Genomic DNA, 14,778 nt, shown 5'->3' with positions numbered 1-14,778 from the left:
TCGCCGAGTCCTTCTTCTCCTTGTCCGTCAGCTTCAGGTCGATGATCTGGAGCCGGTCGCGCGCATCCACCAGCAGCCGCTGCGCCTTGTCCAGGAAGCGCGAGTACTCGATGAAATGGTCCAGCTGCTCCATGTTCTTCGCCCGCTGTATATCTGTGATCTTCGCGTTCAGCGGCACCGACACCAAATCCATGTCCTTCTGCAGCGGCAGCGCGAATATCCATCGACCTCCACGCACCCGAGCAGCCGCAGCTCGGGCACGAACGGTTGCTTCAGCCCCTTCGGTGCGGCCCCGTGCACCAGCCGCACCGTCACCGGCAGTCGCGCTTCTGAGCAGATTGCGCACCGTGTGCACGCCGCTGATGCTGTCCTCCTTCGCGATCGGGGAAACTTCGCTTTGGCTTCTAATGGCAGGCTGACGACCTCGTCCTTGACGTGCGCCACTGCAGGTACTTGCCATTGTCTGAGATCGTGGTGAGTATTTCGCCCGTGCGTCAGGACTTGCTGTTTGTGGTTGCAGCGCACCGTTTCGCGCACCAGCACGCGGAAGTTGCGCCGCCGGGACAGCTCCAGCACGCTCTCGATGCAGCGCGTCGACCCGGCCGTCCTCGCTCAGCAGCTCGAAGTACCCCCGGGTACGTCTCCGTATCAGCACTTCGTGCCGACGTGCGTGTGTTTTTGCGCCCCTCCTTGATTTTGATCGGCTGCGCGAGGATCTGGTACTTGCGGCCGGCGTTGAGAAACAGGGCCGTGCTCTGCAGCGACGGATTCGATAGGTCGGCACGCCAGGCTGTAGTACTGGCCTTCACGATCTTGCCGACGGCCGGCAGATCGCACTTGGCAAAGTCGCGCAGGTAGGCGGGCGGTGTTGCCGGCGCAAAGCGGGACGCGGCCAGTATGATCTGCCCATCGGTGGCGGCCATGCCGGCGGACGGCTGGGTGCTGTTGCCCACGGTTACCGTCTGGTGCAGCCGCTGCTTCTCCTCCCACGCGCGCGTCCTCGTCGTCCTCGTCACCGTCGCCGTGCTGACTGCCGAAGCTGCAGCTTGCCGAGCTCGTCAGCTGCCCACCGTACGACGTTGGACGGTGGTGATGGTGATGGTGATGATGCTGCTGCTGCTGCTGCTGCTGGCCCGTACCGCTACTGTTCGTCCGGTTCCGGCTACCGGTCGGATCGGCGGTGTGTGTGACGGCGTGGGACGAGCGGCTGCGCCGGATGCGCAGAAAGTAGTTGGCGATCTGCTGCCCGATCGAGGTTCCGGAGCGTCCGTCCGCGGATGGGTCTATCACATTTTCGACCGATTGCGCTGACGGCGAGGGCCCGCGTCGATGCCGCCGTTGCAGTATGATGCTGCTGCCGCTGAGCGCCGTTTTCGGCGGTTGCACGGTGGCACCGCGGCTGCCGGCTGTACCACGGGGTGAATGCTCCCCGCTACTGTTTTGCACCGCGGTCGTCGTTGTCGTCGTCGTCGTCGTCGTCGTTGGTGTGGTTGTACAACCACTGCCAGACGATCAGCTTCTTGTTTGCTTTACAGAGAAGCAGGGTGTCTCTCAACACATGACCTGTTCATAAAAAAGGGGGAAAAAAGAAGACAAACATCAGTACGCTGCACTACGAGAGTTAGAGGAACCTGAGTTCCGTTATATGTGTCATAAAATTCACACATTTAACCACCCACTCCCAGTGCGATCTCTCTCTCACTCTCTTTCACCCAAGCATGTAGGCTGCCCAAGACATTTACCTAATTATCAACAAATAGCCAAACAGGGTTTACCATCCCACAGCGATGACTTTCTTTCTCGCTGTATGTTTGTCTCTGGTGTAAAAACTCATCGTACGTGCAGCAGTCAGCAGTTGTGACCTACATTTACGGCCCCCGCCCCTCGTCCGTGTGTTTCGTGGAATGGAAATGAATCCTCATCTGGCGTGCCGGGCCGGGCAGAGTTCGTTTGAAAGTGTTTTAATGCGTCAATTTCTATGCGTCAGAAGCTCCCGGTTCGTTTATTTTAAGATGCAGAAAAGGTATGCACATCACTCCGGCAAAAGGGAAGATTTATATGCACCAGTTTATACTGTTAACCCCCATAAAGTGTGGGAAGCATTTTGCAGGCCTTGTGGGGTGGTTTTAGCAAGTGCAATTCAAATTGACGCTTGTGTTTTTTTCTAAACTCCCAAAAAGCCTTAAAAATTTACTTTCAATTACATAAACACTCGGTGAATGATGAATAATTTTGGGTCGCAATTTAAGAAACGACACAGTTGTCTACCACCACCTTTCTCAGACTCTTCTTAATTGCCCACCCCGAGACTCGTGCCAAAAAATTGTACAAACTGTACCATCCCCCCCCCCCCAAGTTTTACGAGTCGGGCCTTTTTCTCCGGCCAGCCGGAAATTGGAAAGAGCCCGAGCTTAAGAAGCTGTTTCATTAAAACCGTAAACCGTCGGTCGGTCTGGGAAGGCTTCCTTAGCACGCCAGCCAAAGGATGTTGCTATTCTAAAGGCATACACAAAAAAAGCCTACCAAAGAAAACGGAACGAAAAACGGTGTTCCGGGAGAGAAACGGGGGCAAGCATTATTTGTGCGGTTTTTCATGAATAAAAATTAACGACACTGATAAAGCCCTTTTTCGCTTGCCCGGCTCACTTTCGCTCTATCGGGGAAGGTGTGCACACGCTTGCGCCAGGATGTCCGGTGTGGGCAGTAGTAGAAGCAGCAGCAACAACCAAAAAAAAAGGACGTTCCAAGGCAAGCAGATGGCAATAGAGTTGCTGTCTGAGCGGGAGATCTCGGGTTTCAAAGTCCTTTTTTTGCGTATGAATCGTTGGACTCTTTCGCCACAGGTGCTTGGAAGGTGTACCATAAAAACTAAAACCAGCAGGAAGGCACCACCCGGCGCTGTCTCTCTATCTTTCACTGTCTCTCTCTCTCTCTTTTCTCTCTCTCTTTCTGTGTGTTTTATGATGGTCCTTTGGCGTCGTTCGGAACCGGAACCGGAGATGCTTTCGGCCGAGCCCGGGGAAAGCGCCTGGTAGGGTGGTAGGCAAAGAAATGCATTAAACTTCTCCCGGCCAGGTAAACCAAGATCTGTCGAAGGATTTTGAGTTTTATGAAGGCCTGAAGGCACTAACTTGTATGGAGCTTGAAGGTGTAGCAGCACCAGCAAAGGAAGGCAGGGCAGGTGTGATAAAAACGCATAAGTAAACCCAAACCCCCACCAGGCAAGCATTCCTCAAGCGGGCGAGCCAAACGAATGACTAGAATACTCAGCGAACCGGTTGAAGAAGGTCCCACCAAAGCGGACCATCAAAGCGGACGACACCAGCGTGAAAGAATTCATCTCAAAGCGGCGAGGTTTGTCACAGAGCAGCACCAGCACCAGCATCAAATGGCGACGACTGTAACGCTTCTGGTGACGGTGATGATAATTATTAATTAACGGGGGGGGGCTACCGGCCACGGCCACGGTGGTGAAAGGATGTGTACGCTACGCACAAACCTCTTCAGGTGGACACAAGCAAAGAAACAAACAAACAGGCTCAAGAAAAAAACTGAACTTTGTTATCCTTTACCGGGTACGGGTGTTCTGTGGGCGCTGGGCGCGACCGCCGTACGGACAAAGAGAGACCAACAAGTACCCCTTGTTGAGGAGCACAAACAAAAAAAGCAGGAAAAGGTAAGGGGCTTGTGAGGTGTTTGTGAAGAAAAATCTCAACCTCAGATGGGCTTGAACCGGATTCTAATTAAAGAAAACGGTTTTGCACATAGCCAGCGGGAACCGTCCGGGAGTATGGCCCCGTGGCGTGTCTTGAACAAAGGAGGGGAGGGGGGGTTGCTCACACCTGTTCGATGCCCCTGCCGCCATGGCCCAGGCCGGTGACACCGGCGGGAACGTGTGTCCCCATAGAAGCGGATCCGTAATTAAAAGTTCTCCATCAAGACTGGGCTGGGTTCTTGTTCGTTAGGTTGAGGTTTACAGTGGTTCCCGGGATTTTTTTTTGTTTTGTTCAAACAGAACCCAAAGAGAAGCGGATCATGTGATAAGGTGTGCGGGGTTGCTTGTTACAGGTACAGGGTTGGCCATTAATTTCAGCTAGAAAGAACGAATTCAGGAACCTTTTTTTGAAGTGAAAACAGGGGTAAAACTGTACTTATTGAGAAGTATAGCACATCCACAGACATGCATGAAGGCTGCACTTAGACTGTTAGCAGTAATTGGTTACACAATTTTGATGACATTAAGTGTGGTAAGGCACACCCTGTAAAATACAGCCAGACAGCCTGTAAACTGTAATTGCAACCCCTTCCCACGGGATCTAAGTTGGCTGAGGTTTAGGGTTCTTGCTTTGATTTATGGAATTATGTTGCACGACTAAAACGATACTCTCCTTTTCTCTCCTTCTCTCTATTTGACTCTCTCTCTCTTTCTCGCACTCTTTATCCACCACATTCAATATCATTATATCCCAGAAAGACAACTTTATTATGAGACTCGTTGGTTATCTATTTTCTGCTTCGTTTTTTTTTTCTCGTCTGCAGTTTAGTTTACCCCGTTTTGCAACCGATTCGTCGTTTGATCGTCGTTTTTTTCACAATACACAGCGAGTCTCGTTAAGCTTAATGAGTGATGCGTGAAGTTGGGCGTGTTTTATGAGACGGGGTTTTCCTTTAGAAACTTTTACAACATAAACACAAGGGAAGGGACTATTATGTACGGTTAGAATTACTGTTACCAAAACTCCTTTTTTACAGTTTTATTTGCTACTACCCTCCGCCCTAAACCCACCCACCGACGGTCTATCGGTGGTTGGTATTAATCTGATTCACTCCCTGCTCTTTATTGCTCACGCGCTCCCTTCCCGTCCTTGGAATGCCGTGGACCATTGCTGTCGTGGCGCCGATCGTTGTTCCGGCTGTCATTTACTTACGTACGTATTTAGACGTTAAATTAACACCTCACCCACCTCCATTGGTCGCATGGTCGTTAGTAGCTCAAAAGAACGCACAGTGGGTGGAGGAAGAATGAATTCTTTTCTCCGACTTTTAGAGCCTTTTAGCCTGGGGGCATAAGGTAGAAAAAAAAAGGTGAAAATGAAAAGTCAAACCCTTGTTCGGTTCGCAAGTTGCGCTTTGCGTTGCGGGAAGGACAAAGGACATTCTATTGTGAATAGCCGGAACGGTATGTATTTGTCTGCGTGAGCAATAAAGCATAAACTTTTATCACAGCTCGCGATCGCAAAAAAAACCGCAACCGCCCTTTTTTTGTTACTCATTTCGACCGAAGAACAATGTGCCAAAGGGGCTGTAAGGCATTCCTTTTATTTGTAGAAAAATAGAAAAATAATAGAAAATGCTGCGTCCACCACAGAAAGGGCGGAAAAACTTCGTCTTCGTGTCAATTTCGAATGAAGCGTAATGGAGCGTGAAGGATTAATTCGACGAAAGGATTTTCATAGGAAGTACGGACAAGAAAAAGGATAATGCTATGAGCGGGGTCATCGTCGAAAATGAGGTTTAAATTTGTCCCGTTATTTTTTTTTATGCTTCATTTTCAATTTCTTTAAACAAGAAGGTTTGTGTCATTTCTTGTTGTTCGCGTGATGGCTTTTGGGATCGTGATGGAAGGTTGCATGACAAGATGGAGCATTATGACCCTTGCTGTAAAGTAGTAATTAAATATTTAGATGGAGAAAAATGTATTTTGCTTTACAAAAGCGAAAATATTTTACGAATTGAATGCAAAATAACAATCGTTCAAAGATCATTTTTACGATCTACTTAAATAAATTAAACCAAATCTCATTCTCTCCGGGTAATGTGTAGAAAACTGTGTCAAACGATGTCCAGTTAACATTAAAGTCCTGTATAATAGGTCAACTGCTATCGGAAAGCACTCTGTAGGTCATTTTCCCTTAAAAATTGGCATCATATTTCCATGGAAAATGGAACCGCGAGAGTCGTGGTGCATTATGGGGACATTTCCCATTCAAAAATGCCACCTAGCACGAGGCTAACCATGGCAGTGTTACTCTGTGCTTCTGTGTGCACAAAGTGCAAATAAACTCATCCATCCAATAGCCTTGCCAGTTACGGACACTACCCCAATAGGTGATATTGAAAAGGGAAATGCTTTTTGGAGGGATTTTTTTTACACCCCACAAACAGATAGAAACCATCCAGGCGGCAGCATAAAATGAAGCTGGTCAATACACGCTCCATCCCTGTGACGCACACCACCATCATGGTCATGCTCGAAAGCACTCCAGAATGCAGATGAGCGCTCGGGCACGTGTGCTTAAATAATAAAGCTCGCTGCACCCTCCGAAAAAAAAAAACAAGAAGCAAAATGTACTCCACATCGGTCCGATATGGGATCGAGAGGGGGGAACAAACCACGGTGTGCAATATCATTCGGGATCAGTGTTTTGACTTTTTTCTTTCCATCAAAGAACGTTCGAACTCTATCGCAAGCAGTTCTAGCCATTGCTCTAACAGGATAGGAAGAGAGATTGTACTGCTTTTGCTTCGACTTTCGTTCGTATTAGAGAGTTCAACCAACAGAGAGCATCATCATTTTCATATTTAAACTCTGGTGGTGAACTGAACCGAGGCTGTGGTGCACGCTCGTCGCTGTGTTTGAGTGAGGACACTCCAGATGTATAGTCGATTTTCCGCGTACACATAATCGTTATCCCGTTGTCCTCTTTCGCGGGGGGAGGAGGGGTGGTGGTTTTTGGCTAAGTACCTCAACGGTTGATTTTCCGCTGGTTGAACACTTGATCGAACTTGACAGTCAGTGAAATGGGAAGGTAAAAGACGGGAAAAGAGGGAGAATAAATATGCAAAAATAAGAGAGAAAAAGAATCTGCGTAAAGCTCAGCGGAGCTCTAAAAGCACGGAGCCAAAAGAGAAGAACACAAAAAAAACCGGAGAAATATTGAACCAAATGGAAAAGAAAGAAGAGCACTAAACTCGCCAAATCGCGCTGCTCAATGCTCGAGAGGCTCCGAATAGTGCAGCGGGCACCGTTTGCCATGCGATACTATAGATGGGCATTGCTAATGATGCACCCGCGCAGGCCAACAACGATGGCGCTGCATCGGAACAATCTCGGACGCGTCACCCGTTCCCGTTCCCGCCTGTGTGTTCTGTTGGGGCAAGCTGCTTTTTAATGCATGCAAATTACAGACCGTTTCGCCGCTTGGCACAAACGGGACCACGGCCGCATTGCTCGTCAGTCGCTGCCCTCCGTGACGAGCCGGCCGACCGTGCTCTAATCCCGAACACTTCACGACCACGGTTGATCCTGATCGTCCAGCATGCGGGGAGCAGTGTGGTGGTGACGGGGCGAAAGGGCGGGGGCTATTGTGCTTATGCTCAAATGCAAATTGTTTGTTGGTAAGAATATTTGCACTGTTCGGGCATGTTTTTTTTGCACCGGTACGTCGCTCGCCGGATCGCAGGTGGATTGTGTGTGTGTTTGGGAGGTTCTGGCTTAAAAACTTGTACCCGTGTACCAGAGGACACTGAATTTTGATAAGAACATCGGTACGGAGCTACGGCACAAACATGCCGGGAAAGGTAGAATTTATGCTGTGCCTATGCAAATACGCTTTGTTTTGTACGGATAGTTACCAAGGGGGTTGCCGGGTGTGTTGCCTTTTAACCGCTGCACGGAGTAAAAACCTGGGGAAGGTCATTACCGATTATAATGTTGATGAAGTTGATGATGATGATGATGATGATGATGGGGATGATGGGAATGATAATGCGTTCGGCAAAGACGAAGCGACGTTGTGCCGGCATTTGATAGTGCTATCAAATCGAGTGGCTTCTGCCGGTAGAGCGCAAAGTTGGAGCAAGATTTAGCTGTGCTGGAATGAACACACTCATGCCCGAAAGACCCGAAATGGTAGGGAACTTTTGCGACGCCAAAACTACTGTGGCACAGTGTTTCACAGTGGGAAACGATGGCTTAGACCCGTTTAGAATCCCATTTGGAAGCGATTGTGCCTGGCGAGGCTTACCAGCAGCATCATGTCTCACATATAAACACTTTCCCCCTTTTTGGGGGAATTGGGGCGGCATTGGAACGAAATTGTTGTGGACGCTGTGGTGTCTGCAGTGTTGCCTGGCGTACCGTAACCGTGGCATATTTAATATTGCCATAAAGAGTTATGATGGAACGGGGACGATAAAATCTGTTCACTTTATATACGTTTGAAATCGGTCGCTTTGGTAAAGCGCCACAGCGGAAGCTACTTTGGTCGTTCGGTTGCTTGTTTTTTGATAACACCTATAAATGTATGAGATGTGTGCTTGCTTTAAATATGGAAACAATGCAACAATTTTATCATCCCCCTCGCCATATTCCTGCTGACAGGGCTTGGGCAGCTATCGGGATTGCAGCTCCCCACTGCAGGCGCTGAATCGGTGTAAAGGGCATCGGGTGGAAAATGGAAAATATTAGTATATTGGTCGGGTAGAAGGCCCACCCCAAACCGTTTGATCAGGCGACCATAAACATGGAAGCTGCTGTCGATGTTAGGTTGTTTGATTTTACGATTACAAACGGGAAAGGAGAATGCTGCAGGTGGCGTTTTCCAATTGGCGAAACAAGCATAAACGATCACAAATTATGGACTCGATTGCCATGAGCCGGGCTTAGGGATCGGTACAGGGTTTCCTTTTGCATTGGAGTAGGTTAGTGAGGTAGTTTACCAACATAACATGATGTTGGTTTTACTTTATTTTATTTTCTTATTTTGTTATTTTATTTTCTTTAAGTTTTGCTAGTTTTGCTTTGTTTCGGGCTTAAATTCGTTCGTTATTTTATTGTTTTATTCTTCATCCAATTTATTTGTCAAGTGTTTGTATCTAAAAGATGGTATAGATGTTGAATAAGTGCATATTTTAATGTTTCTTTGACTAAAATTATTTGAAATAGCTAAAAATAATGAATAAAGAAGCAAACAAAGTTATAACACATAACAAGAAACATAATTAATCCAAAATTATATTGAATGATCAGTAAAAAACATAATTAAAAGGCAAAAGTATGAGTAAATGTTATAATATACAAATACTGAAACACAAAAACAAAAACTAAAAGCAAGAACCCTGCAGTAAAATATCAAGCCTAAGCAAGTACGTTTGAGTTAAGGCTTACCGTAGGCTTCAAGATAAAGTTCTACGACAAACACCATACCATTAAAGAGATGTTTACGGTAATCACTAGCTACGCAAACGGTAGCAAAAATGTAATAACAAAAAAAAATGAACAAAACGTACAAAAAAGCAACAAACAACCTCCTCGCGGTTATTGACGCGTGGCGCATAAAATAAGGCACTTTCCCGGATTTATGAATGCAAATATGGTCTGCGCAGAAACGCGCGCGCAAACACACGCGGCCGAGAAACCAATCAGGGGCCGTGTGTGTGTGTGTGGGTTATGTGTTTATCAATTTATGCTCCCCTTGGGGACGCGCATAAAGAGGAAATTGATAGGGCTCGGACCCTGCGTAAGGTTGTGTATGATGCACAGGGCCTATTAGCGAAAGCGATCGTGAGCATCGCGTTAGAGCAAAAACCGGACCAGACAAACTGCACCAAAGGTCAGTTACGTGGCGTGGTTGACGTGGAAAGGAAAGCTGCACGGTGCCGGCGATAAAGACAGAACCGAGCAGCAATCAATCTAAATGAAAAGTACCGAAGCATAATAAGCTGCAAAGGCGAAGGGCGCATCGCAGCACTACTAAACCGGATCATAATGCACCGCAGCGCATTAAGTGGTTGTTTGCTGTGTTTGCTGTATTTGTGTGTGTGTGTGTGTCGTCCGCATCGAGAAGTGTGGGGCCGATAGTGGTTTGAAAGTAGCAAATAATCCAAAGAGGATAATAATGATTGCTCGCTCTATCTTACATCGGTTTCGATTATCCTGCCAATGTTTGTTGACCTTTGAAACAAGTCCACTAACGAGTGAATCCTTTGCTAACCTCACTTCGCGAGCCAAGGCTCCCTTAATCCCTTGCTCAAACAAACGCCCCATCTTGAAGGGGGAACCATTTCTTGAAACACGTTTGATGAATCCTGTATGTGTATCTGTGTGCGTGTGTGTGTGAGAAGTTACTGTTGAATGTTGAGCTTCTTCTGCTCCAACACTAATCCCCGACACAAAACCGTACACGCTTTCCCCCCCCCAAAAGGACACCATCTCCTTTCCGGTCGAACGGGACGAAGACATCCGGTCGACGCTAATCCCAGCGCCCACTGGCCAACGGGGTCGGTCGCTCGGGCCGGGCACACGAGCGCAGAGGCAATTAATTTTTAATTATAGTCATTTAGTTCGGATAAAATGATTAGTTCATAATTTATCACTCGGCAACGGGGCTCTGAGATTACGCCGGCTTGCGTCCCCCCGGGGGCCACGAGGGGACTGGGCGCTTGTTCCGGTGAAAGGCATTGGAGGGCGATGGGCTTAAAGTTGTTGTTCCAGGAGGAAAGGCTTTAATTGATCCAGCCAGGGGCTCGGAATCTCAGAAACATCTCGATGTTGTGAAGCCGTTTGTGAATGTGAAGCCCTTTTGCTCTAGAATGAGGTTTAACTGGGGTGTTTTGGGACGGTTAGAAGATTCATCATAAATCAGGCAAAGAATAGTTGGAGGATTAAGCTGTTTTACGGGTCTTGTAGCATTTACAACAAACTCTGAGAAAAGGGTACCGGTTGTGAAGAGAAACTGTCTAAGATACAAAGCCACGCAAGGGAGAAGAGCAAAGGCAATATAAAACCGGGCGCCCGGTTTTGAGACATCAATTAGATGGGGGAGAAAATAAAAAAAGGGAAAGTTGTGAATTGCTTTTCTCTGATGAGTTTACGCTAAGAAGTCGGAGATCTGTAAGCCGAGCCTGTAACGTTCCATAACGAAATGGGAACCTCTTGCAGCGACCACGCGCTACCCTGAAGAAGATCACTTCACCCACTAGGTGAGAGGGAGATCATCCTATAAGATAGCCAGCCCCGTTCCTTGTCTGCACCCTTGCACGGATGGCAAGGCTGAAGCATCAGCCCGTCAGATTGACAGTACCGACGGTCCCCGAAACGGGCTTACATAAGCCCGGTGCAGCTTCCCGGTAAGAAGCGTAGGCTTCCCTTGTCCCAATCGCATCCGCGGTGCGCATTGTTTAGCGGGCACAATACCTCCCGCCGGGGGGCTGGCTTGGTTTTTTTTTTTTATTGTGGTTGTCAACGCGCGTCCCAAACGAAAGTGGATTACGGAAGCCCGGGCGACTGCGAGGCGGGAAACATAAAATCACTTTACTAAACAAAACGAGCAGCCGGTTTGACAAGACACAAGACAGCGGCGGTCGCATCCGTGTGAATGCACCCGCCCGTCGTGATCTTGCTCGCTTGCTCGGGGGAAAAGTAAAACGAAACCAACAAACGAACGCATGGGTAAGGAAAAAGGGAACGCGTTAATTCGTGTTTGAACCTCATCTGCGTGTGAGACGTTGTAAAACTGCAGCCATTCAAACGGTCACTTTGAGCTGTGTCTTTCTACGAGGCATCTATAAAAACGAACCCCATGGTTGTACGACATGCTGCTTAGCCGTAAGCTGAAAGGGAGCTTTATATGGGGAAAAGGAAAAGCAAGCCCAGACAAGAGTGAATGTTGATCGGTTTTATTGTGCATTGGACAGTGTTGCGAGGCATGTAGATGGCACCGAATCTGTATGCTAGTGTTTTTGATTAATCTTGCCTCAGGGATGTCAATCCGATTGGGAAAGCTTTGTCAAAAGGGTTGTTGTACAAGTGTGTGAGTACAAGACACCAGAAGACATCTGTAGATTACACCTTTCATTTGCCGTATGAGCCGTTATTCTTAAGCAGGAATTCTTCTGATTTTTGTTAAAATTTCAATACTTCTATGGATAATCATATTCGGATGTAATTCAACCAAAATTAGCACCTCAGTACATCCCATGGAAGGACTCCGAACAATGATATGATTAATTATTGAAATTCTTGTCATTATTCATCACTGATAGCAAATACTCTGAGTTAATTGGATTGGATAATTGGATGTTACGCGTTTGTCAATCATGTACCTTGGACGTACCTTGGTATCATGCATTTTTAATACAGAGTGTGAACATTATAGTTGTCATGCTTCGTGCACCGTATCACAACAAAAAATCAACCTTTATAAATGCTAGATGTGCCACTATGAGAGAGCGAGAATCAAATCAAATCAACACATTGCGTTTAAAATCCAATTCAAACAGCTTTCATCCATTTAAATCCAATGCAATGATTCCATGCATTAAACTGAATCTACTCTCTTTATGAACTCTCCATCGCTAGGACGGTTTAGCCGATCAGTCCAGTCCCAAAGTCCAACTGTCAAGGTTATTACGCCCGTGCGTTAGGACTGCCACTCCCCCTTCCCGGAGAAACGACTACCACAAACCACCGTGATCGCAGCGTGATGACATTTCAACCTTTTTATAGCAAAACGGTTTCCAAAAATAATGAAGGTCGTAGCAAATAATAGTCGCCAGCCGGCACCGCGATCATCGGCGTGGGTGAGACTAACGCACGGACGGACTTCTCGGACGTTCGGCGTGGCAGCCTGATGCCTGAGCCCTGTCCAAACTGTCATCACAGCGTCAATGTCATCGATTTGTGGGAGAGTACATTTGAAATGACATCGTGGACTGGTTCGGTTCGGTTTTTTTGTCTCTAGTTCGATTCAAACAGCATTGATCGGAGCGACGAGCTCTACGGATGGGACGAATGGACTGAGAAACTGTTGCAAAATGGTCGACAAACTGTGCCACCCTCGTTCCCGATGCAACACACACACATACACACAGATCAAACACAGCTTGAAGGGCAAACGCGTGATGCGTTTTAGGTGCGTTTTTTTTTTTGGATCGTCCGTTGCTTTGTGCTCTAGTCGCTCGGCTCTTGCCATTGTGGTATCGCCTAAATTGGCCCTAAATTCGAGCACTTGGACACAGGCAAGGCATACGCTAGCCATTACCACCAGGTAGCCTTCAAACCCAATTTCCTCACAATTACAATTCGATGTGCAGTTGGGAGCTTTTTCTCTCTCTGTCTCTCTCTCTCTCTTTCTCTCTGTTCGGTTTCATATGCAGGCTTAGCCCTGGTACGTTCGCGAAAAGATGAACCGAACTGCAGCAGCAACGTCCCACAGCCCCAATTAATCACCCCTCAAGGGCGTTCGCTCCAAAAGCCGCCGAAATTGAGCAATGGACAATCGGAACGACTCGGTGACTCTGAGCTCTGGTCCGTGCCGGTGAATGAATCCGATTGGAAATGGGGTGGAATTAAAAGGGCGAATTGGACGTGTGTGTGTGTGTGTGAGTGTGCGTGTGTGTAAAAACTCTTTCATCGAAGGAAGGAGGCGTTTTCCGTAACGGCACATTAGACACCCGGACGAATGCCGTATCCGATGCGTACTTCTAGCCCGCCTGTAAGCGTGTAAGAAATTGGCGTGGGATTTTTTGTGTTGTTTAGCTTGTTTCGGTATCGTGAAGCAATCGGCCCGTTGGGTTTTTGGGGTGGAAAATTTAGCCTCTAAGGAAGGTGACAAAAAGTGGTGTACCTTTAATGAAGCTAAACGAGTCGACGTTTACATGCGATGTAAAATCGGGTCCGAGTAAAGGCAATACCGTGGAAAGCAAAGCTCTTTTTGAGGGTTTTTTGTGTGTTCTTCAAAATATTTCGACACTCACAGCCCTTAATGGTATGCGTGACTGACAATTTAATTAAATTGTTTCAAATTCGAAAAAAAAACGTCCAAAAATATGGTAAACGTGTAAAATTGTTCGACAAATTCGAGAAACTTTCTTAATTTTAAGAACCGCTTGAAGTATTTGTGAATTTTGCAGCAATTTTGAACAACTCCTATGATTAAAATGAACCCGCGTTCCCACTCACAACATCCGTACAGTAGCCTTAACCCAAGTGCAATTTCCTGGGCAATTAATTTCCCCCTTTTTCCTATTTATAGTTTGTAAGCATCTTTCGAGGGAAAAAAAGGACGCTTCAAAGGCGGATGTACCACAATTGCTTGTTAAAATGATATTTTCTAGCCACATTTCATGCCTCCCCCGAATGGGTCGGTTTAATTTGCCATTCTTCTTAAACTACAATTAAGTAATTAACGCGAATGTACGCCACGATGAGTCAGGCGAGGCTGGTTGTCACACAGCGCCGGCCGGTACCCAAGAGCACCCGGGAGTGCTGGGAGCGACACAGCGTGAAAGTTTCGTTTAGCGCAGCAAGTTTTCCACTTACCCAAACTGGTGCCGGTATTCAAATATAGCATCGGTAAAGAAGAGGGAAAGAGAGAGAGAGAGACAGGGAAACGGGGCGGGAAACAACGTAAAACATGTTGATGGTGCAGTTTTCCATTGAAGGGTGGCCGTAGTTTACGAGGCTGCAGGATTTGTGCGTTGAGCTTTTATGTGTGTGAGTGTGTGGGATGCTAGTTTAAGGGGAGATGATTTTACGAGTAACAGTAGCTAACGGTAGCTCAAGTTCAAAAAGTACCATACCAAAGAGAGAAAAGAGAAAAAAAACACTTCCAAAAGAGTTCCATATGCATTACGGAAATGACTTTTTGACGGTTGACATCGTATCATTTCTCTGCCGAAGTCAATCTCCTTCTCAATCGTGGAGGTAGCGGTAAGGCTACTGGGGGAACATAGATGTAACGTAAGGTTTACACATCCAGCCGTTTTACGGATAGA

The 14,778-nt window shown here is 47.2% G+C and overlaps 1 pseudogene; it reads right to left on the bottom strand.

Moving 5' to 3' along the window:
- Positions 1–4: 4 nt before the first annotated feature.
- Positions 5–982, bottom strand: LOC121602730 (annotated as a pseudogene).
- Between the last annotated feature and the right edge of the window lie 13,796 nt (positions 983–14,778).

Source organism: Anopheles merus, unplaced genomic scaffold, assembly GCF_017562075.2.
Source record: "Anopheles merus strain MAF unplaced genomic scaffold, AmerM5.1 LNR4000590, whole genome shotgun sequence".
Lineage (NCBI taxonomy): Eukaryota > Metazoa > Arthropoda > Insecta > Diptera > Culicidae > Anopheles > Anopheles merus.
Note: the sequence above shows the minus strand (reverse complement) of the source record. Positions and strands in the feature narration are given on the sequence as shown.